The 24,679-nt window shown below is 37.8% G+C and overlaps 1 long non-coding RNA gene across 1 annotated transcript in view; it reads left to right on the plus strand.

Moving 5' to 3' along the window:
• The window catches only part of LOC111773282 (uncharacterized), a 71,760-nt gene that overhangs the window by 13,018 nt on the left and 34,063 nt on the right, over nucleotides 1-24,679 (plus strand). The gene's annotated exons all lie outside the window — the stretch shown is intronic.

The following is a 24,679-nucleotide window of genomic DNA, read 5'->3' on the forward strand; positions in this document are numbered from 1 at the left end:
TGATCTCACTTGCACATGGAATCTAAAAACAAAAAACAAAATACAAAACAACAGAAAAAGAAACCCAACTCACAGATATAGAGAACAGATTGGTGGTTGCCAGAGGTAGGAGCTGGGGGCTGGGGGCGGGGGAAATGTGTGAAGGTTGTCAAAATGTACAAGCTTCCAGTTATAAGTCAGTCCTGGGTCTGTAACGTATAGCATGGTGACTATAGTTACCAATATTATCTATTTCAAAGTTGCTAAGAGAGTAGATCTTAAAAGTTCTCATCACAAGAAAAAAATTGTAACTGTGTCATAATGGAGGTTGACTAAGCTTATTGTGGTGATCATTTTGCAAGGCATACGCACATCAAATCATTATGTTGAACGTCTAAAACTAGTACAATGTTATATGTCAATTATATCTCAAGTTAAAAAAATATTCTGTTTTGTTGACTCAATGGACAAGAAATTTGATGAATATTATACAGTAATTATGAAGCAAGGAAAGATTGTCTATCCCGGAGTAATCCTTCCTTCAGGTACCGAATGCGTCTTGATTTATGTGGTAGACCATTAGTCTGGGCTTCAATTCTTTCTCTCTCAGCCTGGACCATGCTGAGGCCACGCTACCAACGACAGCCCCTCTGATTTCTCTAAAACTCTCCCAGCTGCCTTGTCAGTTCTAAGCCTTACAACTATTTTATGTTCTTTCATTTCATTTTATTTATTATCCTCTTTTAAACCTGTTATGTACTCTGACCCTTGTCCGCTCTACCCCAAATAGGCATATTCATTCTGCTGGTTTTCTGTTACACATTCTTGGAAATATATATATATTTTAAAACATTTGTACTCTAATTTGGAAATGGACGTGTTTTTAAATCACAAGAATGCATTAGATCAAAGTTGCTTCCTGTTTTTTATTGATAGAGGATATCAATATTATGTAGTGGTATGAGCAAGGATTTTAGCGATAGGTGGCCTGGTTCTAAACATTTTCTTTACCACTAATTAGCTATTTGATCTTGGACAAGTCACTTATTCTCTCTGTGCTTTAATTCCCTCATCCATAAGCTGGGGACAGTGACACTACCTACCACATAGGGTTTTTGCAAGGAAGAAATAAGTTAAAATAAATGTAAAGTGCTTCAAACAGTATCTGACATAGTAAGTGTTACATGGCTGCTAGCTGTTAGACTATTTTATTTGTATTTTTTCTCAACTCTCTGTTTTAAAATCAAACCACATGCTGTTCACACATGTAATTCCTTGTTCTGATTGCTGCCCAGTGTTCCATGGTCTACACCGACTATACTTTACTTATCCAATAATCTAATATTGAAAGCCTAGATTGCTTTCAAATTTGTGCCATTACAAACCAAAATGTAATGAACATTTCCTCTTATAAGACTATGTGGGAATTTTTCTCGTATTAAAGGATCATGAGATGTGTCCACACTTTATTTTGCTAAGTACTGCCAGCAGTTTGTGGAATGGCTTTACCGGTTTACACTCCCGTAACTGTACATCCTAGCTACTACTTGCGTGATTAGTTTTCATTGGCTTCTATCTCCAATTTCTAATACAGGACCTTCATGCATATAAAGACACACCAGTTAGCTCTAGTTATTTCTCAGAATCCTTAAAGATATCACGCATAGACTTACAATACAAGTTTGTTCTGCCACTTTGTGATATAGTTGTTTTCTTCATTCCTTCTCCAGCCTATTTAGCGCAGTTTCCAGCACACACAACTGCCTGAGAGGGCCTTACAGCTGCATAGCTCAATTGCCAGTTATGAGAATCTTTTTGCCTATGCGCTGGGCAACTCTGAGTGCTTCCAGAGATGGTGGCCTTGCTACCACCTCTGGTTCTCCCTTTGTCTGCTGCCTGAGTGCCATCAGCACTCCTCTGTCCTCCACCATCTCTGCCACTCCTGGATTCCATCACCTCTACTCCTGACATCTACGTCCTTGAGGTTCCAGAGCTTCATTATGTTCTCTGGATCCCTCAATGCTCCAAAGTCATGGAATTTTCCGTGCCAAAGCAGCAAGAATGCCTGGCTCCTCTTCTATGTTTCTCTCTGTTTAGGCTGAGACAGTAGTGTGTGTGTGTGTGTGTGTGTGTGTGTGAGTGATGTGTTGGATGGACAATCATCCCCTCCCCTTAGTTTCTTCATTATTTACAGCACCCCTTCACAACCTCTAAGACCGGCCCCCTGTTGTGGTATGTGGACCACTGGTGACATGCAAGATGATTTTAAGTAGCATAGGGATAAGAGCAAGTTAAAAAAGCAAGCCATTCCAAAGTCAATGCTAAGGAAGGTGTGGAGCAAACAATAATTCAGGTCATATAAGAGCTAGCAAAAATTGTGAAAATAGTATGCAGAATAACTAAAGTTTGAGAAACACTGTCTTTGGATAAGTTCTCTTCCAGAATTCCCTTGGTCCCTAATGGACATATTCTTCTGGAGGGCACAGCTCCACAGCCTACTAACTACGCCCGGAGAAGTCTACAGCTCTTTGGTAGAACACAGCTTAGATTTGAGCGGGGCCCCCACCCCAGCTCTGCCTGACACCATCCCCTGGGATCCTTTCCTGTGGCTTTAGTTCTGGGGACACACAGCGATCTTTATCTTCCTCCTCATAGCATTTCCTCCTCTATCTTTGATTCTTAGAATTTAATTCATTTCAATGCAATTCAATCCAATATTTAGTGAGAAGACAAAAGATTTATTTAGATAAAACATTTTTTTAACGTTTCTTTTGGAATAATTTTAGACTTACAGAAAAGTTGTGAAAATAGTACAAAGAGCTTCTCTCTACCTTTCCTCCGGTTTCCTCTAATGTTAACATTCTATAACCACCGTACAATGATCAATACCAAGAAATTGACTTTGGTATGATACTATTAAGTAAACTACAGACTTCATTTGGATTTCACCAGTTTTCCCACTAAAGTCCTTTTCTCTGTTCTAGGATGTAGTCCACAATGCCAACTTTCACTGAATTTGTCCTGTCTCCTCCGTCTCTTCAAATCTGTAAGAGTTGCTTACAAGAAAGACTGTCTTCCCTTGTCTTTCATGACCTGGAAACTTTTGCAGATTACCATTGTTTTGCAAAACGGCCCTCAGTTTGCACTTGTCTAATGTTTTCTCATGAATAGATTGAGATTACGTATTTTTGGCAAGACTGTTGCAGATGTGGTGTGCTCTTCTCGGTGCACTGTATCAGGGAGTGCATGACGTCCACATGCCTAGTACCGGTCAGGGTGCTGTCTGCCAGCCTTCTCTGCTGTGACCGTACTAGTTTTCTTTTTTCATTAATAAATATCTTGGGGAGGTAGTTTGAGAAATTCCTGTTCCTCAAACTTTAACCCACTAATTTTAACATGTCTGAGTGGCACCTACCTGCACAATTATTACTGTGGTGTTGTAATGGTCTATTTCCCTCATTTCTTCCATATTTATTAATCAGAATTCTGCTGTAAATAAGAGCTATTTCTCTTCCCACATTTATTAATTGATACTTATTTTATTCTATGAGTTCTAATCCAATACTATTATTTGCTTATTTATTTATTCATTCATTCATCTCAAAGTGTTCCAGTGTTGGCCATTGGGAGCTTTTTAGGTGGTTTCTGTGCCCTTTCAATATGCTACCTCTTCCATTTTGGAGCAATTTCTTACTTTATGGCCCCTCAGGATGCTCCAGGCTCATCTGCCTTTTCTCTGCCCCAGTTCTGGAATCAAACACTTCACATGTTTCAGTTTATGGGAGAACACTATATGTAAACCGAGATGTGGGTGCCAAGATGTGTTCATTTCTATTGGGTGTTCTCGCTTCTAGGCTCTCTCAGCAAACAGAATTAGGAAATGTATATATATAAATACCAATCCATGCACACACACAGATTATCTGTCTATCTACCTACTTATTTACCTATCTGAAGACTATGAGTTCATAATAATTATACCTCCAAACCCAATCCATAGCACATGATTCATTCTAGTCTTTCTCTTCTTCATTTGAACGTTCTTTCTTCAACAGTGAAAAACCTGGCTTTCATTGTGTATAAACTATTTACTTATTTGTTTGATACTAGAGTATTCTTAAAGTAGATTCTAAATTGATAACCCATGCTCTGTAAGAAATAAATCTACTAGCCAGAGTACAATATTCACTCACAGTTCCTTTTTCTTTAGCCTTAAAATATCTAGTTAAAATACTGTTTTAAAAATTCACTTAGGGGACTGGCCCTGGGGCATAGTGGTTAAGTTCTGCATGCTCCACTTCGGTGGCCTGAGTTCAGTCCCGAGGTGCAGACCTACACCACTCGTTGGCAGCCATGCTGTGGTGGTGTCCCACATACAAAATAGAGGAAGACTGGCACAGATGTTAGCTCAGGGACAGTCTTCCTCAGTAAGAAAAAAAAAAATTGCTTAGGTTAGTTCTTTTTTTCCCTAATCCCTTCACTGTGGTTAGGAAGGGTATTTTGAAACAGAAACCACAATACCACAGGCATGAAGATTTTTAAAAGTGTAAAATCTTTCAGGTGTGCAATCACTGAAATTTATAGTGAACTCCCCGGTCTGCCTCCCAAATCTGGCCTGTGCTCTTCTCTCCTAGGAGATTTAAGAAATCTTTTCATTCTTTCTAGTTTCACTGAGATTTAGTCCTTGCTCCGGGTTCAGTTCTTCCACTGGACACTAAAGGAAACAGTAGTCAACAGGTTACTTTGGTTTGCCCTGGAGCTGCGTATTTTGCTGTTTCTAACTTCTATGACTCTGAATGTTTTTGTGGTTTATGTCAGAACCTCAGGTAAAAGCTCAGCTATTAGATTGGAACTCTTATCTTGGGGAAAAAGCTAACCGTGGAAGTTTTAGGAGACTCAAAGGACTCTGTCTCCACTGGCTTCTTGGCTATGGCTCCAGGCTGGCTACAATGACTAATATCCAGCATAGACTAGAGAAAGGTTGGTTAGATGAAAATAAAATCACTTCTCTGGGCCTAAAATCCTTCTAGTAAGGAAGACTGCCCTGGAGCAGAGTTGCCAAGGGGATGTTTGTCATTTCCCCAGAAGAACTATTGCATTTAACTACAGCAATAATAAAAATCCTTGAAAAGACAGAATTCTGATGTCATCTGAGATATTTTTCCTCAGATATATTTTGCTGTTCTTACTTCTTTGACTGTGAGCTCTCTAATCCTGGCTAAGCATGTCCTTCCCAAACTCAGCTTCTTGACACTTATTTGTGACCACACTGTAGCCCGTCGTCTCTTCTCACTTGCTTTAACACCTGTCATGACTCCACTCCCCCCGTCTGTCCCTCTGTCCTACTCTTGCTCTTGTAACAACCTGAGCACAAGCCCTGGTGGTGACCCTGATGCTGAGCGTGTCCCTTACTGAACCCAGGCTGAACCTCCCAGCCAGGGCATCTCTCTGTGGCTTGTTTTTGCTTTGTTTAACTGTATTCTGCCTACTTTCCTTCTAAGTCAGACTTTTTCACTAGATCCGTTTCATCGTGGAATTTTTGTTTGATTTCTTTGGTAAAGAATAAGATCTCCTGCTTACCCACTACCAAGGCAGTTTTACCGACAGTGTGTGCTGTCTCTCTCTCTCTCTCTCTCTGTATATATATATATATCTCTCCATCAAAACATACACACAATAAATCAAGATCCTGACTGTAAGGAAGCTGTGACACAGTGCAATCACTTACACCATCATGTAGGGATATTTAAACTTTGAATTCTATTCAACAGCCTTTCTTCACCCAACTGATTGATTTTCATACTATTTTATTAACTCCCACAATCTACGTTTCTGGCTGTTTATGCATGAGTTTGTTCCCAGGGGGAGGGCTGAAGATTTTGGTCTGAGTGAATCACAAACCACAGGTCCTGTTGGTGTAAACTAAATTATTTCTCTTTCCTAAGCCAGGGTTCCTCCACCTCTGTAAATCTCTAGAAACATCCTCAAGTAAATCTTTAAATGATTTCATCTTCCTCTGTATAAAAAACATTTACATTTCTTCAGTTACTCTGACTAACTTATTAGAACCACTCTTAGTAATAAAAAATTTAGTGGGAAACTGTACAAAGAAAAATAAGTCGAATTTCCCCCCATCCTCTCTTCAGACATGCAATGAGGGCATGGAGTGAGTTCAAGGGAAGAAAATTTGTGAGTAGATAGAGTTCAGCCTTTTGTGAAAAGGATTTTTAGTGCTATCACTCATCAAGCTTTATTAGGCTTCTGATCAATTTCTAATTAAGGAAAACATGAATCCTCATATGACAAGGGGAAAAGGTGATTCCTAAGTAAGGTACTGAATGTCTTGTCTCTGGAGTTCCCAGTCTGTCAAAACAAATCAAAACATTCTGATAATTTTAATCTAGCTTTTTTACAGGAATTCCTCTTTTCTAGGTATGAGAAATCCAAAAAGTTCTTCCTGAGTTTTTATTCCATTGCTTCAGACCATTTTGGGAAAAGAAATACGCTTCAGATCGTTTGGTGAAAAGATGACTAATGTAATTTCATTTCAGACTCTATAAATACAATTTTATATTGTTCATTTGAGATAGATTTATTACTTTCATATTTTTGGTTTTGTATAGCATAATAATTGATCCCATTTTTCTCAGATAAACCAGTAAGAAATATATCAGGTTGATAAAGTGGAAAAGAAACTATAGGAATAGAAACTATTTCTTTGTCAAATACTAAACATAAATTTGTTTAATCAAATACATTGGAAGGCAGGTGAGGAGGGAGAAGGGGGATGATGGATTATGAAATAACTAGACCAAGTTCATGTCAATGACCAGTTAATGGAAATGCCAGTTTATCAGATGACAGGAGTCTCCATTTTACATAATTAAGTCTGTCTCTCAAACCAGATATTCATAAATAAATTCTGGGTTTGTTTTATGTTTTCCCTTCATCATATAAATTATATTTATGGCTAATCCATTCATAGAACCACCAAGCTGAAGGCAATCTTAAAAATAATTCAGCTAACTCCTCATTTTCTATATGAGGAAACTGAGGTGAAGTCAATAGACATCATCATAGTGCCTTCACTTTTCAATCTTCTTTCACGGCCTTTGCCTAATTCAAATTATACCATATTTACTCACGTAACTTCATTTACTCCTCTCCCTGATTTTAAGCAAATGTTTATACTATATCAAGAAGGTAGAGACCAGGAAGAAATACCAGCCAGTAAACCACTACACTTTTCCATGAAGATTTTGTGAATCTGGTAAAATAGCCCTTGAGGTGGGATGAGAATGACCTATTCCCATTATTGGTAGGCTCCTCTCTCCTTGAATAAGATTCTGAAAACTAGCAGGCAGTCGGCTGATTCCTATTCCAGTCTTTTTTTTATACCTCCTTTCACATATTTATGAAATACTTCTTTCAACACATATTTGTATTTATGCTTTCCATTTATTGTTCAAGAAAAGAAGCAATAGAAAGCCTTGTGATATAGGCCAACAATATGGTGCCAAGTGAGGCACATTATTGATGGGTACGTTTCCTTTCATAAAGTTATTTGAAAGGGGGTTTATCAAGTAGAGATAAGAGTTAAAATGGGGGCTGAGTATCAGTGGATGGCAGTGCTGAGAAGTAGAAAGTGGCCTGGTCTAGAAGTCCAGCCTGAGATCTAATTCTAAATTTGTCACTAGTTATGTGACACTGGGTTAGCCAGTTAAATTTCCTGGGACCAGTTTTCTTAAACTGATAAGTGAGAAATTGGATGAGATTAATAGTTAGTTGGCTGACTCAAAAGACTTCAAGGACCATGGACTTAAATTTTGGATATGAAATGCCTAGGTATAAGACAACGGGAAGTTTTATGGACTGAGGAAGATGCACACAGACCCTAGACATATTCAAGTTAAAATTTATTGAAAATACCTTACCAAGTATTGGCGAAGAGTGGAGCAACCGGAAGTCACATATTGCCGATAAGTGTATAAATTAACTCAATCAGTTTGGGAAACCATTTGGCAGTTGTAAGCATCCTTATACACTATTTATAACTTGCAACCTAGCAATTTAATTCCTGGGTAGACACGCATTAGAAATGAGTGCTTATGTCCACCTAAAGTCACGTACAAGACTATTCATAGCATTTGTATTCATACACAAGAAGATGACATACTATGTGATTCCGTCTATGCAAAATTAAAAGCAAGCAAAACTAACCTGTGGGGATAGATATCAGAATAGCGGTTATTTTGGGTTATTTTGGTTATTTAAGAGGGCTGTAAGGAAACTGTGGAAATGTCCAGTATCTTGATTGGAATGTGGTTTACATAAGTATACACATATACAAAATTCACATTAAGATTTGGGCACTTCCCTGTATCTAAGTCATCCCTTGATTTAAAAAAAGAGAAAAATAGAAATGAAGAATAAAAAAAAAAAAAAAAAAAGAAGAAAAGGAGAAAGAAACATTTTGTGGGGAGAAAATAAACCCATCTGTAGCTGGACTTCTGCCTAAAGACTGCCGCTTTCTTGTCCCTGGGTTGTGCAATCTCTATAATCGTCTTCAACTATAATCATCAATGATTGTTTGAATAAGAAAAAAAGAAGGTGAAAATTTGGAAATGGCAAAGGAAAGTTAACACCAACTTTTATGGCCCAATATTATGATTGTCAATGGACCCATTAACAAGAAAATGATACTAACTATAAAAATTCCAAATTGCTGTGCCAAGTCTCCACTTTCCTTACCTGAAAGCTATGGTTACCTTGTGCATCATAACACTGACTATAAATTAGAAACCGCATTCACTTCCTCCATCTGCAGAGACCAGCGCTCAGAGAGGGTGTGTTTCAAATGGACTTTACAATTCAAATGCAGTTGCACAAAAGCTTGCCAATCTGAGCGAAAATAAAAAGCTTCCTCTTGCTATTGTAATCAGAACAAGACCCCGAGTTTACAGATTAGCTCTCTGCAGCCATTGTAACCAGAGTGATTTGGGTTAAACTCTGATTCAAACATCTAAGAAACTGAGGAGGTGGCGAAATCAGTGTCTGCTTCATTGGTATGTTTGATGGGAGGGAAGGGTCATCACCAACACACTCAGCAGAACATCAGCTTCTTCCCACAGGTTCAAACAGTGACAGAAATCTACAAAGTCATACTTTATAAGAATTACGGGATTGAGTCATTCTACCTTGGCATGATTATTCTTTCTTTTGTGTAAATAAGGGGCCTCAAAATTAAGATAAAATACTCTTGGAAGAAATAAAAGAACTGACATTTACTGAGCTTGTAACCTGTCTCAGGGTTCTAACCCTTACCCCTCATTTCATTCTAAAGCACCATTCTCACTTTGTAGATGATGCAAGTGAACCTCAGTGAACACAAACAGCCAACCCTTGCTAGGACACCCAGGATTCACCCCGGTGTGTCTGACTCTGAAGCCTGTTCTCCTCCCACTGCTGCCTTCCACAGCCTCCTTTAAGGAAGGGACGCTGCAATTTGCTCTGCTTTTAGAGTCACCCACAACTTTAGGTCAATGCTAAAGCATTGGCATAAATACTAGACCACAAATTAAGTTATGCAAGATATCTATCTTTCTTTCAATTCCTGTGAGTGGAAGTTATTTTATTTTTGTCCTCATTCTTCTGTTTGGTAGAAATTCCACCTAAGTCAATTCTAGATGTCTTCAATTCTCAGTATCCCCCATTCCTGAGTTTGCCCATTAGTCTTGGGAGGTTGATGAGTGTGATAACTAGTTATTATCCCTTCAGGCTGGCTTTTGGACGATCCTTAGCACTACAGGGTGTGTTTCTGTGTTTGCTGGGATGGGGGCTGTTGAGGACAGATGATTTTGGATCTTGCTCCATTTCAAGCCCTCTTCTCTTGAATATTTAAACTTGTCTGGGTATCCTGTCACTTTTCTCTCCTCTTCCTCAGAATAGAAACTTTATAGTCTGAGCGAAGGAGGGTGGGTAAAGGTAATGGAAAGGGCAATATTATTTCTGTCAAATAACACATTCTTCAAAATCGTTTCCATATGATATGGCTCTCTTTTGGCTCTCTAACTGGTTTACGCATAACGACTCTCCCTAGAGGCAATGAATGCCCAGTTAGCACTATAGAAAACACTGGGAGGGAACCATATACACTGTGAAATGCTAGCTATATGATGCATCTATGCTAAGCATATGATCAACACCCGGTGGATACTTACTTAATTGAGTTAAATGAAGTACCACAAAAGAGGTCATATATTTGCCAGTCTAGAGATTTCCAAACCTGGATGAGCATCAAAATCACCTGGGGAGCTTTAAAAAAATTCAGATTTCTATGCCTCATATCTGCGGTTCTAAACTTAATACGTTTGAGGAGGGATTGAGAAACTCTTCAAAAATACTCCTCCTCGGGTGGTTGGACAAGTTTCAGATCCATTGGCTTAGTTGATGTGATTACTGGAGTTTATCCAGTATGACCCAAGGAAGTGCAGAGCAGGGTCCTAAGGGGATGGGATATTAACAGAGATATTTTGGTAGTAGAAAAAGTAAGAATCTGAAACTTAGTAGAAAATGCGTGGAAGTATATAATAGAAAACTCCTTTTGTGCATAAATTTTGTTTGTCTCAGTACAAAGGAATGGATTCAGGGCACCAGTAACCCCATTCTTCAGAGACTCATTGCCTGCTTGATTTTTAATCCTCTCCTCACATCGAAATTTGATATAATTTATTTTAGCAATAAAACTAATTTACATAAGTGTATTAATTCCCAAGTCATTTGAATTTTAGCATTTTTTTCTCTAATATTGAAGTGAAAGGTTTGTGTCCCAGTAAAAGATTTTCATGAGTTGAAGAGGTAGTCTGAAAGATAGTTTTAGGGCTGCAATAGCCCTCTTGTTTCACAAATCATATCGTACCTGAGACTTGCTTTAATATTAAATCTACTTCAGAAATTTTGGTTTATATGTACTGGTGGTGGTGGAGGAGGATGGGGGAGATGGGATAGCAAAAAACCTAGAATAATCCCACTTGCTTCTTTCCCTTCATGTCAGTTAATTGTAATTTCTAGCATTCATTCATTTATCCAAATACTTATCGCTAGATATTGGTCCTAGTATTTGGAAACAGGAAGACGCTAGTATTTAGAAACAAGAAGATTTAGTAAGTTATGGTCTTGACTTGAGAGAACTTATAGGACAGTGAAGGAGAGAGATATATAAACAAATTTCAATAAAACATAAGTGGTCTGATAGAGATATGAACAGAGTGCTACATCATCATGTAAGACATATAGCCATGTTTAGAGAGATTAAGGAATGCTTTTTAGAGATGATGCATCTGAATGGGGTCTTGAAGAATGAATAAGAGTTTCTAGGGGAGGGAGGGATGGAAAGAGGTATGGGCACTCCATGAAGAAGAAACAGCAAAAGCAAGGGTTCTGAAGTAAAGGGTGTGTGTTTAGGTAAGGTATAATTAATTCAATGTGGCTGGACTTTAGAATGAATGGTAGAATGTAGGGCCAAAAATGTAGGTTGGTGCAAATTTAGGAAGGGCCTAAGATTCCAAGTCAACAATAACTTTGTTCTATGGATAGAAAGGGAGATATCAAAAGTTTTTAAGCAGAGCAGTGACATGAGTAGGCTTATATTTTAGAAAAAAAAATACACTCAAAGTATGCAAGGAATGCATTAGAGGTAGAAAGTGATGGAGGCAGAAAGTGAAGTTAGTACAGGAGCCAGAAGATGAGTGCTTAAAATAAAACAATTACAGAGGAAATGGGAAAAAAAGAAGATTTGGAAAGAAGGTAAAGAATTAGAGTTGACAGGATTTGGTTTGAAAACATCTCTTTTCTTAGTTTGGTTCTCTCAGAAGCGGATGGAACAAAGATTTGAGTGGAGGAAGTGCAGACAATGCTGGTAGGGGAGTGGGGAATGGATAAGGCAAAGGGAACGCAGCCAGTGAGTAGTGTCTGCAGGGGTGACTGCAGCGAATCTCCTGAGGAAACTGGGAGGCCGAGTGACATACATCCCTCAGAATGATCACAGTCATGGAGTGAGGGACCGGGGTATTTTATATTTCCCTTTGTCTTCGAGTTTAACAATGGAGAGGCAAAGGTCATTTTGTATTGGTTCAAAGAGTGAATACGATGTGTGAAAGTGAGAAAATGATTCTCAAACCTGTTAAATCTATTGCTGAGGACAAGAGTGAAAGAAAGCAGTAGCTTGAGAAAGATAAGACCAAAACCAAATATATGTATTTTTATTTCTGGAGATTGTTGGCCAGAGGGAACAATCAGTAGAGAGGGAAATATTGAAGATGAGAGAGAAGCTTGGAAAAAAATTTCGAGAAATGTTGGGAGTACATGGGGTCAAAACGACAGTTTTGGCGGTAGATCCTAAAGAACAGGATGGATCTTCCTCCTGTCAGGCGACGTGGAGGGAAGTGAAGATGGGAGGAGTATAAATACATTTTGAGGTGGAGGGAAGGTCAGTTGAGGGAGCTCGTGGCTGAGCTATAAAAAAATAGCTATAAAAATATAAAAAATAGTTTTATTTTCTGTGCAGTAAAGAAAAGAATATGGATGAGCCTAAGAGAAAGATTTGTCTTCCCCACAGACATTAAGATCTATGAGGACTAGAAACTTACCTGTTCATCACTATATCTCCAGCATCCAGCAGCGTGGTTGGAAAATAGGAGACTCTCAAAAAAAAGTTATGGAGTTGAATGAATGAATTAAAAGCAGAACACACTATAACAAGAAAAGAGTCAGAAAGACCTGGGTTCAAATTTTACCTTGCTTCATCACATTGAATAAATTATTTAAGTGTTAATTCTTAGGACACTTATAAAGATTAAATGAATGAATGAGTGTGTAATATTTGATACACAGAAAAATAAAGTCAAAAGTAATTATGTATTATTTTTATTCTGCTTATTATCATAACTCTCCAATAGTAACTCTCTTGGTTTTAGGATATGAACCTTTCTCCTTATTTTGTCCCACTGCAAAGGAAGGCATGTATTTAAGCTTGGCCTTTTAGTAGATGACTCCTAAATGTTATAATTTTCTCCAATGAAGCAAGAGAAATCATTGGAACACAAAGAATTTTTCTTCTTAAGATAAAATATGCATGCACATATTTTCTCATCCTGTTAGAATTTAACATAACATCCAAAGTTTGAAAGGGAGGTCATTCCATGTTATTGGAATTTTTTTTTTTTCAGGGGAAGATTCGCCTTAAACTAACATCTGTTGCCAATCTTCCTCCTTTTTTCTTCCCTTCTTCTCCCCAAAGCCCCAGTATACAGTTGTTTACAGTTGTAAATTCTTCTACCTCCTCCATGTGAGCCGCCGTCACTGCATGGCCACCGACAGACCAGTGGCGTGGTTCTGTGCCTGGGAACGGAACCTTGGCCACTGAAGGAGAGTGTGCCGAACTTTAACTGCAAGGCTGGCTCTTCAATGTTGTTGTATTTTAACTTCCCTGAATATTACTCAGTTCCGGGAAGGTAGCTAATATCACAGCAAACAAAATTAATATACAGTAGGTTTCTGAGAAGTTAGAGAAAGGACAGAAATCAATAGAGTGAGGTTTAATCAAGATAAATGGAAAGGAATTCACTAGGGAAAGACCAAATCTGAAGAAAAAACAAGAGTGAAAGCCAGAAAATTGTAGGTTTGGAGTCATTAATATGGAGGAAAAAAAGTGCTAAGGTGATATTCGTCAATAAATTTGATATGTTTACAATGAGATACTATCGCAAAAATGGGGGAACGTCATGTGAGAAAGTATTAACTGATACATCATATATATGACTGGGGAATAACAGTGTCTTTTAAAACCATATTGCTGAGTTTATATGTAAACTACAGTATTCAGTTGTTCTATGGCCCTTAGTTTGTGTTCTTTGAAATGGCTCTAAGATTTAAAAAAATAATACAAAATAGCAACAAAAACAACGCCCCTAACTGGAGAATTATAAAGTTGTCGCATCACACTGGATCACTGCTCTTCCTCAAACATGCCACATCTCATCCTCCTTCTGAGGTTTTTCCTTTTTCTGTTTTTCTTCCCTCTACCTGGACCTGCCTTTCTTCATTCTCTGCTTATAGAAATTCAATTCATTCATCTAGGCCAAGCTCAAATGTAATTCCATTGGTGAACGTTCTTGATTTCTACTGCTGTCTCCAATATGCCATGATGCCTTCTGTCTGAGAAGCAGAATGGGGCGGAGGGGAAAGTATTAGAATGGGAGAGAAAGTAGAGGAGGCTGTGCGTTTGACCTGGACAAGGCTGAGTCTAGAAGTGGAGATTTCAGAATCACCTACTTTGGGAGTCCTGAGTATGGATATGATCATGAAGTAGGGAGCACACTCTGTGAGAGACGCTCTGGAGGACACAGAGATGGTTGGGAAAATGAATGACCTCAACAGACCTCCTTGAAAGCATATTACCAGATCTCTGTGCCACTTATCAATGTATTGTCGCTCAGCTCAAATGCTTGATCAAGGGGGCCAGAATGTAAGACTAAGTAGGCAAAATTTAGTTTCTTAGTCGCTCTTTCTTGGAACATGAGTTTAACACTTCATCAAGGACCCCAGGAGTTGAGATGTACTCTTTTCAGGGGACACAGGAATGCTAGGAATGTTGTTCCTCTGAGTGACATGGAAGGCTGCTGGCATTGAGTGGCATGTGTGACAGGAAAGAGTTCTGCAGAAAGGTCAGGCTTCCCAGGCACTTGGGTCATATGATCCAACAGACTCTAAGATACTGTGGGTTTTAGTGGTGGGAAAAGATTCAGTGTGCATTTCATAGCAAGCCTCAGTGAGAAAATCACAAAAGAGGCCTCTAGAATTTGAAGCAAGACCATGCCAACTGCAGCAAAGAGTAACGTCATTTTAGACACAGTTCCTGGTGTGTTAGTGGGTGCTGGTAGAGACTGAACCTCTGATTATGAGGCACCAAGTGACTCTGTATCCGGAACTGCCTGTTGTGAGCTGGGTTATGTTGGATCAGCAGAGTCAAAAAGTCAGACAGGACCAGCAGCAGTCAATCACAAGATGGAAAAGGTACATTTGGAATTGAGTCCAGGAAGCGCCAGAGAACATGAATAAGCTGAAGAAGCAGGTATCCCAGATACGCACCACAGTAACCCCAGCAGTCTTTTCCCAGCTCACTCCCACAGTCATATGGTGGTCTTGTATGACTGGAAAAAAGAAAGAAAAAAATCATCAACTTCTGTTTATGAATGAGTCAGCTTTCTATGTGTGTGAAGGCTGAACAAGGATGGCAGCTCCATTGTAGCCGTATTCAAAGGTGGCTTTGAAAACAGCAGACAGGGAAACTCTTCCCTATGGGCAGAGCTGTGAGCAGTGTACTCTGCTTTTTATGGAATGAGAATGACAGTGGGCAATGGCCTGGCCAGCTGGTCATGGGCCTGGAAGGAGGAAGGATAGAAGATCAGAGACAAGGAGGTGGACATGGGAGTGAGAATAAAGCATAAAAATTTTTCTATCACACATTGATGCTGCCAGAAAGCATGCATCGGGAAAGTCACGGGACATCAAGTAGGCAAAATGGCTTGTCCAGTCAATGTTATCCAGGCTTTGTCACTAGCCATCCTGGATCTGGCCCAATAAGCACATTACTGGAGTGGTCATTATGGCAGAGATGGATGCTTTGCATGGACCCAACAGAAGGGACTCCATTTGTCATAGTCTGTCTAGATACTGATGCTTCTGAATGTCTGACTTGCCACCAACAGAGACCAAGTCTGAGCCCCTAAATGACACTATTCTTTGTGGAATCTAATCTGGTAGCAAGGAGACTACAACCTGGAAGGAATAGGAGTTTTTCCACAGTGATAGATACCTACTCTTGGTATAAATTTGCCTTCTTAGCCTGTAGTGCCTCAGCCAGAGCTGTTATCCAGGGGCTTATGGAATGTTTGATCCATAGATGTGGAATCTTATGCAACAGCCATCTGACCAGAGGATTCACTTAGAGCAAAGGAAGTACAGAAGTGGGCCCATGACCAGTGGATTTACTGCTTGTATCCTGTAGTACAGTATCCAGAATTAATTAGCCCATTGCTCTGACAGACCTTCTAGGAATGGCATTCTAAAGGCACAGCTGAGGCATAGCTTGGAGGCAATACTTTCAAAGGATAGAGTGCCATCCTCAGGATGCATTAATTATATGCATTAAATCAGAGACCCATATATGGTGCTCTGTCAACATAGAAGGAATACATGGCCCAGGAACCAAGGCAGGTAGCAGAAGTGGTTCCTCCTGTCATCACTTCCAACCATATATTGGGGGACTTTGTGCTTCTCATCCCTGTAACTCTGGTCTCTGCATTGTTAGAGTTCCTGGTCCAAAGTGGGTTTACTGCCAAGAGGCAGAGAAAGAGTCTCATTTAACTGAGCACTTTGGACTTCTTTTGTTCAGGTCCAGTAGGTAAGAAGGGAGTCATGATCTTGGCAGGGCTAATTGATCTTGATGAGCAGGAGGAGGTAGGGATGGTTTTAGACAATTGTGGCAGGGAGGAATGTACAGAGCTCAGGTGATCCCGTGACACATCTTGGGACTCTCTTGTCTCAGTGTAACTCTGAATAGACACATGAGCAACTGAACAGAGAAGGGCTCAGGCCCCTTAGAAATGAAGGTTTGAGTCACACTACTGGGTAGGCCGCGAAGACCCACCAACATGATCTCTGAGGGTGAGAGGAATGTGGGGACTCTCAACTTTGTCCTCCATAAGGCTGATCCCAGTTTCATTTTTGCTCTTTATTAATTGCAATGCTAATTTAATTTTTCTGTTAGATTTTAAATGCCTTCCAATTCTTATCTCCTCCATCTCTTTTTTGAATCTCACCTGATTGTCTCTTTTTCATTTCAGTCTGCATGACTTTCTGCAAAAGTTTCATAGAAACTCCTTGTATCTAAGGATACCCAACAATTTTCTTCTACTCCATAACTCAGAAGTCTGCTATTCTTCTAAGCCTTTGGAAAGCTATTTCCTTTTCCTCGCCCTGCAATATTCTCATTCCAGGTTACTTATATGGTAAGTGATGTATTCACATCTGGTAGTTGTCAACAACCAAAATTTATATTAGTAATAATATATAGTAATTAGTATTATTAGTAATAATATATATATTGTCTCTTGTCCTAATAATATATATATATATAGTCTCTGGCCCTACTATCTGTTTATTTAGAAGATTAAAGCTCCTTTGCATATTTGTAGTAGTTTGGTAAGTTGGTGTGTAAAGAATAATTAAATTCTCTCTGTATAACAAGTTCCACATATTTCCTAGAGATATATTGGCTTTAAATAGCAGAAATTCACTTAAGTAGCTTAAGTTAAAGCAAAAACAAAGTTTAGTATGAAACTGCAGAAGAGTACCTTGGAAACCACTGAGCAACAGGAGCCACTGGGCCAGGGATAAAATGCCATTGAGACTCTCTTTCTGTCTCCTCTTTGCTTTTGTGTTCACTTTCCATCTCTCCTCCTCCTCTTCCCTCCCTCGGTCCCTCCTTCTATGCCTCCCCACTCCCTTCTCCCCTTCTCTTTCCTGGCTAGCTTCCTCTAACTCACTCGATTCTGCTGTTGAAGCTGGTCTAGTCTAAAACATACCTGTCATTAGCTCCCAAACAACATCTCTTTTGTGATGAAACTAACCTGACTGATCTGAAATCTTATTCCCAAGTCTAAATTAACTAGCAAACAAGTTTATTGGCCCAGCTATTTTTCTCGCATGGTCCAGTCCACCTCAGATCTTTTCAGGATTTGGAGCAATTTTCTGTTTGCTTCAAGGCAATGACAAGGAATGACGAGGAGGAATATTTGTACTTATTTCCAGGTGGGTGGTGGCATAGCCCAGGTGGCTCACAGGTCTTCTTCTGTCATTTCTATCGGCCTTGTCATGGATGGAGTTTATTACAGATTTAGTTAACTTTCACTCTTCATTTACAGTATTGTGAGTTTTCATCTTTTTATTTTCTTAATATTGTGAAAGCAGCAATGAGGCTGGTGTTGGGGTCCCTAACACTGAGACATTTAAAAGTGGATATCAATTAATATAATTTATTGACCAAAATATTTTATTTTGAAAAATAGATATTTACCACTTTTGCTGAAGAGGCAGCATGTATTTCAGTGCATACGTAAAAAGACAATGGAACAATGTTCACAGTAGAAAGTTCTAGTCACACCTTTGGACTATGGAGTTAGCTTAGCTAACTGGGAAAGAGGGCTTGTTTTTCTATTAACTTGATTTGGTTTTTCATTATATTTAATTTCTCAACAGTGGGCACTTTAAAACATTATAAGTAAAAATAAAATAGGTTAAATAATTTAAAAATCTAGGTATTATTAAAAATAACCAAAATATCCATCTGTTGTGGTTAAATACATAATTTGTTTTAAAATATGATTATGAAAAATATAGTAATTCAGGAAATCAGCAAGGGATATAAGTAAAAAAATAGTTTCAAATAGGCTTTCCCCATTGACTACTATTTTTGAAACCCTAGCAGGATATAAAAGGAAATTAGTATTTCATAAAGAATTGGAAAGAGTGGGTAGAGATTCAGTTAACTAATTTAAGGAGAGGATTTTGAAATATGAATGAAATAGCATCAACAGTATTTTGTAGAATATTAATAAAGTCTACTAAGTGAGTTCTGAAACATTTTGTGCACTGTAAGTTGCTGATTCTTCTAGGTAAGTATGCTCCGTTATAAGAAGAGTCAATATTTGGATGACACAAGATTAAATAATAGATTGTCTGTATTGGCCTTGCTCATTTGAATTGCAAGATACTATCCTCTGAATTGAGAAGCATATATTTATATTCATTTTGAGTTTTGAACTGCTAAATTAGGCTACAAATCCAGACTAAAATGTAGTAATACAAATTTGGAAGCACGAAAACCATTTATGGGGTCAGGAAACAAATAGCAAAATCCATGAGAGCCAGCAAGTTTTAGCTTCAACTGCTTTAGTGGCACAACAATTGATAATGGGAATGAGAAATCCATAATAGAGAAAAGTGGTAAGTGATATGTAACAAAAGGAGGAATCCAATAAAGCTTTGACAGATAGACAATATATTCAAAATATCTTATGTAATTAAAAAGAAAATTATGAAGCATAATAATAAAACAAACATATCTGTAACCAGCACCCAATCTTAGCAGAAGGTTTTTACCAATACCATTGAAGCTCCAAATATTTCTCCCAATAAACGACTCCTTTCTCCTCCATTCCAGAGGACTGAACTGGATTTTGTGATACCATTCTCTTACTTCTCCTTGGAATATTGCCGCATACATATCTCTAAGCAATGTATTACTTGCTTTTGTAGTTTCTGAATTTTTAATAGTGAATTTATAATATATGTGACTTTTGAATTTGCCTCTTTCACTCAATCTAACGATTAATCCATGTTGATGTATGAACTCATAGTCCATTAATTTTCACTGTTGTATAGGATTCTGCTTTATGAATACATCATAATTTATTTATCCATTCCTTGGTTGATGGGTATTGTTTTGTTTTGTTTTAACAATGTTTAAATATCATGAACAATTCTCCTATGAACATTCTTGTCCATATCTATTGGTGCACATTTGTGAGTTTCTCCAGAGCACTGTCTAACCAAACTTTCTGCGGTGATAGAAATGTTCCATGGCTATGCTGTTCAATATCACAGCCAAACCCCATGTGAGGCTTTTGAGTACTTTCAATGTGGTTAGTACGACTGAGGAACTGAATTTTTTTATATAATTTAATTAAAAAATAAATTTTATGTGCTTAATTTCCAAGAAAAATCAATCCATGGAGTGTTGAAATAAATTTCTTATTTTGATGAAAGATTAATGGGAAAAGGGGATATTACATGTCATTCAAATTTACCTCATATAGTTTTACTGCTATTTTGTTTCTCTGATTATATCTCGTCTTTAAAAAAAAAAAACTTCAGCTTTTAGAACAGTTTTAGACTTACTGAAAAATTGTAAAGTTGGCATTGAGAGTTCCTATATATTCCTCACTCACTGTCTCCTATTTTCAACATCTTACATCAGTATCGTACATGTTAACAACGAATAAACCAGTACCGATACATTATTATCAACTGAAGACCATATCTTACTAATATTCACTTATATTAAATTATAATTTACTTACACTATTTTTACCTACTGTCCTTTTTCTGTTCTAGGACCCCATCCAGGATACCACACTATATTTAGTCATCATGTTCCTATAGGTGCTTCCTGAATGTGACTGTTACTGGGACTTTCCTTGTTTTTGAGGACTTTGGCAATTTCGAGGAGTACTGGTCATGTGTTTTGTATAGTGTTACTCTATTGGGATTTTCTGCTGTTCTTCTCATGATTAGACTGGAGTTATGGGTTAGGGGTAGGAAGACAACAGAGGCAGATTGCCGTTTTAATCACATGATATCAAGGGTATACCTACGAATGCTATCAACATGACTTGTCACTGTTGATGCTGACCTTGATCACCTGATTGAGGTCATGTTTGTCAGTTCTCTCCTCTGTAAAGTTTACTCTTTACTCTCCCTCCCTGTCCCACTTTTCCACATCGTACTTTTAGGAACAAAGTCACCATGTGCAGCCCACACTTAAAGAGTGGGAATTCTTTGGAATTCTTTTGCAAGGGGAATTTATCTTTTCTCCTCCATTTACTCTTTTATTCAATAATTAATTTACATCAGTGTGGACTGATGGATATTTATTTTATACTGTGGGTTATAATCTAACTTAGTTTTTCATTTTTTATTCCTACTTTGGCTATTGGGAGCTTTTCAGTTGTTTCCTGTGTCTCTTTAACATACCCCAATAGTGTGTGTGTGTGTATGTGTGTGTGGGTGTTTAGCACTTCCGTCCTTAATGGCACTACAAGATGCTCCAGGCTCATCTTGTATATTTCCTGCCCCCATTCTAGAATCAGACATTTCTCTAAGGGGTCTGATTCTTTTTACTAGAAAATGGCATTAGAGACCAACATCTGGGTACTAGGTCTGCTCATGACTGGGTAACATTATTTAATTCTAATTAACTAAAATTAAAAATTAAAAAAAAATTTATAGCCCCTTATGCCTAGTGGCTTCTGTATTGGACATTATAGCTACAGGCAACCTTCTTAGGAATAGACTTACTAAGTCACAGGATATGTGAAAGCTCAATTTTACGAGATAATTCTTAATTGTTTTCTGAACTGTATGTACCAATTTACACTCCCAACAGCAATGTTTGAGTTCTTGTGGCTCCACTTTCTCACCAATACTTTGTATTCCCATATTATCAAATTTTTGCCAGTATGGTGACATCTTTATTTTTGGCCCTATGTTTTTTCTCCAGAAAGAAATTGAGGAGAAGCTCTTTCTCCTTTTTACTTTTGTACAGATTTGTACATTAGCAATAGAAACAGAGATAGATTTTTAACTGCATGTTCATATACTTGCTTTATTTTGAAGAGGAATTAAAGCAATTTACAAAATGTCATGAAATAGAGAAGTATTTACTTTGACCTAATCTGCCTCCACAGGGAGCACCCCTTTCTCCAGAGAAGTAATCATCTACTACAATAATAGCCTTATGTCAGTGGTAGTTTGAAGGAATAAATCAGAGTGGTGCCCACCTTCAGTATTGCTGTACAGAAACTGTTAGCACTACAAGAAAGCAAGGTGATCTGTAAGTTGAATTAATTGGCTAAAAACAGAAATTGAGAAGCATTCTTGCCTTAAAGAAATGAAAGGTCTTGTGTACATCTCCACTTCTTTTTCCCTTTCCTCCAGCATCTGGAAAGAGTGGAGGGAATTGGTTCCCGCAGCAGGCTGGGTTGGATTCTGAAATAGTAGCTTTTGAAACTCACAAGACAGTATGATGTCAGCTGTCATCAACTTAAAAATATACACTTTGACAAGATAAAACATCAAAAATAAATTGTTGAGGAAATAGGGGTAGAGTGAAAATTGGAGTGGAAAAAATAAAATGAAATGAGGATGAGTGTATTTACTACACAAATTCCAGAAGCAAGATTATGCATTTATACTAAAAGTAACCAGCCTAAATAGGGAATACGTTGGATCATACAATTCATAGTCTCTATGAGATTAAGGGGAAAAAAAAGGCAAACCAAAAGATCCCCAACTGCTCAGGAAAATTACAGCTTTTCCTGGTGGCACAAAAAAATATTAGAAAACAAAAGCAAAAAGGGTAAAAACAACAAAAGGGTAAAAAAAGGTGTTGCCAGGGCCAGCCAGGTGGCATAGTAGCTAAGTTCTCGAGCTCCACTTCTGCAGTGTCCTGGGGTTCACGGGTTTGGATCCTGGGTGTGGATCTAGCACAACTCGTCAGACCTCGCTGTAGCAGCATCCCACATAAAATATGGGAAGATTGGCACAGATGTTAGCTTAATCTTCCTCAAGCAAAAAGAAGAAGATTGGCAACAGTTGTTAGCTCAGGGCCAATCTCCCTCACAAAAAAAAGTGTTCACTAACGACTCTCCTTCTTCTTTACTAAAAATCATTTATTTCTAAATCACATATCAAATTTTACCTGAAAGTAATGGAACATGTTGATATAGCAGTTGTGAGCATTCTCATTCCTTTCCACCCCCAACATAGATTTTTGAAAAGCTATAAATTTTTATGAAATGTACCTTTTTTCATTCAAATTGAAAATAGTTTCATTATGTATAATAGGAAAAACGTATACTTGTTTGGGCAACTTAGATCACTTCACTTATTCAATAGAAGAATATCAATTACCAGGTTGTAAATATTTGTTATTCCTAAAATGTTAATATCAGAGTATATTTTTGCAGTAGAAATTGAATGCCATCTTTTCAAAATTCATTATGAAATTGCGTCAATTGGGTCAAGATTCTAAGCAGACAAACTATAGCTCTTGAATGAGCTTTCCTATCGCTGACGTATATGATTGATACATCTGTGATCTTAGAGGGAAAGTATGAAGTATGATGTTGACTGAGGGTTTTTCCTAGAGGCCCTTTATCAAATGAGGAAATTCCCTTCTATACCTAGTTTGCTGAAGATTTTATGAGGAATGGATTTTGGATTTTGAAAAATACTTTGTCTGCATCTATTGAGATGACCATATGATTTTCTTTTTTAGTTTGTTAATATGGTAAGTTACATTGATTAATTTTTAATAGCTTTACCAAGATAAAACTTATATAGCACACAATTCACCTATTTAAAGTGTACAATTTAATGGGTTTCAGTACATTCAGAGTTGTAGGAGCATTACTGACTTTAGATCATTTTTATCCTCCAAAAAGAAATCTTGTACCCGTTAGCAGTCACTCCCCATTTCCTCCCAGTTCCCTCCACCTCGAGTTCCCAGTCCTAGGCTACAACTGGTCTATTTTCTGTGTCTATGTCTTTGCCTCTTGTGGATGTTTTATATAAATGGAATCTCACGTGGTCTTTTGTGATTGAACTATTTCACTTAGGATAACATTTTCAAGTTTCATCCATGTTCTAGCATATACTTAGTTTCTTTTTCTTGCTGAAAAATTTTCCATCATATGGATATACCATGTTTTATTTCCCATTCATCAGTTGATACATTGATTGACATTTGAACATAAACCAGGTTTGCATTCCTGGGATAAACCCAACTTGGTCAGGAGGTATTATTCTTTTTTTATGTTGTTGGATTCAATTTGGTAAAATTTGTTTAGTCTTTTTCATCTATACCATGAGGGATATTAGTCTGTAGTTTTCCTTTCTTATAATGTCTTTGTATAGTTTTGGTATCCTGATAATGCTGACCTCATAAAATGAATTGGGAAGTGTACCCTCCTCAATTTTCTGGAAGAGTGTGTGTAAGTACTGGCATTATGTCTTCCTTAAATGTCTGTTACAATTCATCAGTGAAACTCTCTGGGCCTGCAGTTTTATTTATGGGAAGGAATTTAACCCTAATTTCTTCAATAGCTGTAGCATTTTGCAAGTCCTATTGGAAGATGATTGGGATTCTTAGATGATTTCTTCTTAGCCATGACATTTTTGTGATGGTCAAGCATGAGCTTTCATCTCTTTTGAATTTCTGCACTTATTATAATTGCTTTAAGGATAAGTTTCCAGTTTGCCAAACAACCTTACAACTTGACTTCTCTAGCTGCATGTTTGCAGGGAAAAGTACAACGATCAAAGGATTTAAGAGATCGGTCCCCTCTGCAGTCATTTTTCTCACTGTAAATCACTAAATTGATATTCTGATTTTGCATGTTAGTTTTGTGAGCTTGGTTAATGTGACTGCCCCCATCTTTGTGTTGACAAATCACCGCCACCAACATGTAATGCCTTGGACTGTGGCCACTTAATTAAATGTTGGCCACTCTATGAAGCCACTTGGGAATTAGGAAGGGGCTTTCCTTAGCTTATTCAATCCCTTTCCCTCTAAATTATTGTGATGTTTGACACAATCCTTTACCTATTTGAAATTCTAAACCTACAACATGAAAATATAATTCTGAGCGAAAATGATTTAGCCCTGCTCAATTGATATGAAGGAAGGAGACAATGTATGTCAAAGTTTTGAAAATAAGTATTCAACAGATAAAAATTCAAATTCTTCTTGAATCTCTGCTCTGCTTAAGGCATTATTACATGAAAAGATATATTGCAT

The sequence above is a fragment of the Equus caballus genome, chromosome 4 (genome assembly GCF_041296265.1).
Source record: "Equus caballus isolate H_3958 breed thoroughbred chromosome 4, TB-T2T, whole genome shotgun sequence".
NCBI lineage: Eukaryota > Metazoa > Chordata > Mammalia > Perissodactyla > Equidae > Equus > Equus caballus.